Source organism: Pseudomyrmex gracilis, unplaced genomic scaffold (genome assembly GCF_002006095.1).
Source record: "Pseudomyrmex gracilis isolate BER0280 unplaced genomic scaffold, ASM200609v1 scaffold_66, whole genome shotgun sequence".
In the NCBI taxonomy this organism is placed as follows: domain Eukaryota; kingdom Metazoa; phylum Arthropoda; class Insecta; order Hymenoptera; family Formicidae; genus Pseudomyrmex; species Pseudomyrmex gracilis.
The window spans coordinates 618,122-619,737 of NW_018020650.1; the positions used below are offsets into that span (position 1 = coordinate 618,122).

Consider the following 1,616-nt stretch of genomic DNA (forward strand, 5'->3'; position numbering starts at 1 on the left):
AGCAAAAATCCGAAAATAAAAAAAAAATTTCCGAAATACGAGAACGCGATATTCGCAAAAATCATATATGCGAGTAAAAATCTTTTGCGTAACTTTGTACATTTACATTCTGCAGTTTACGGCATTTACGCAATTACACCGCGGTTGCGTAATTATGACTGTTTTTTTTTGTCTTCACTCGCTGAGAAAAGTTATCGCAGAGTTGAAAGAGTATACGCAGTTATCAATATAATAATCATCCGGTCGTATTTCTCGCTCAGTTCCTCGTTATAATCTGCGGCAGACGTCACATTATTCAGTGCTCAAGATCAAAAAACATTGTATCGCAGTAAGTCTTTTGTGCGAAATTCTTCAACTCTCTCTAGTAATGCCGTGTAACTTCGAAGTCACATACTGATATTTTTTTAGTCTAATTTTATTTTTAACCAATGTGGCGCATCTTGTTCTGTTGTCCCCTTGTTCCAGTGAAATTGTTTATCGCGATTGTCAAAAAAAAAAACAAAATAAATAAAATCTCCAAGAAATTATAAATTTATTGTTAATTTATATCTGGAAGTTGATGTTTTCTCTGCTGTTTTCACGTTAAAAATTGTTTTATATTTAGAAAAAACCTCGGGTTATAAAGGGTTAAGTCGTTTCGTATTTATATTGTTTCTGAGAAATTTTCTTTCTAACAAAAAAAAAGCTACATTAAAACCGGTTGTGAAAAAATATTTGTATCTAGTTCTAACGTACATTCGTAGAAAAGAATGAAAATACTCAGCTTGTCGCTGTGCTTTTTCAGATGAGATTCATGAGATTATATTGGTCACTGTTGGCAATGATTCTGTTACTCATGGGAGTCGCAAACGCAATAGATGTAAGCGATGATGTACGACCTACCGTCGTTCACAAACAAATAATACGAGTTCCGAACAGATGCCCTACAGGAAAAACTTTCGTGGCGGGACATTGTAGACAATCTATAAATCCTGACAAATAACAAATATCGACAAAAGAGTCAGATATGTGATAGAAAAAAAAAAAGAGAAAAAGCAAAAGTTAATAGTAAGTAAAATATGTTAATTATGATTATTAAAAATTAATATCTTTGTATGTTTGTTTTGTATTTTGTCACAAATATATGAGTTGTAATGTGTGTATCGAGATGTAACTGTGTCGACAAGATTATCGCTTGTCTTTTGTAAAAAGTGAAAAACTCGCACACAAATGCAGATACGTTGTAACGAAAATCTGTTGCTTAAAAATCGATTGTATTCGTTTTCTTCGTTGTTTTTTGTATCCCAGCGCATCCCAATTTGTTGCGAAATTTGCGATATTTTGTCATATTGTGCAAAATCTATTTTCGTAGAGAAAAACGTTGATATCACGCTGGATATATATATATACATACACATATAATAGTTATGCACAGTGTGTTTTATTGTGTACGCGCCCGCATCGCACACAAGCGGATGCCTTTTACCGTTATATTGTGTATCTATAAAAAATCATCTCGAACAAGGTCAGGAGCCAGGTATCGACAGTCGTGCGCTTCTTGATTCATCGCGACCGAGTTTTCCTCCAATGTGGCGAGAGAGAGATTTATTTTATTCATCTCTCACAAACTACACACG

The 1,616-nt window shown here is 33.9% G+C and overlaps 1 long non-coding RNA gene across 1 annotated transcript; it reads left to right on the forward strand.

Moving 5' to 3' along the window:
* The first annotated feature begins 244 nt into the window (after positions 1-244).
* Positions 245-1,264, forward strand: LOC109854451. Its single transcript, XR_002250219.1, has 2 exons — positions 245-328; positions 785-1,264. It is a non-coding gene; the product is annotated as an uncharacterized LOC109854451 (long non-coding RNA).
* Positions 1,265-1,616: the final 352 nt, after the last annotated feature.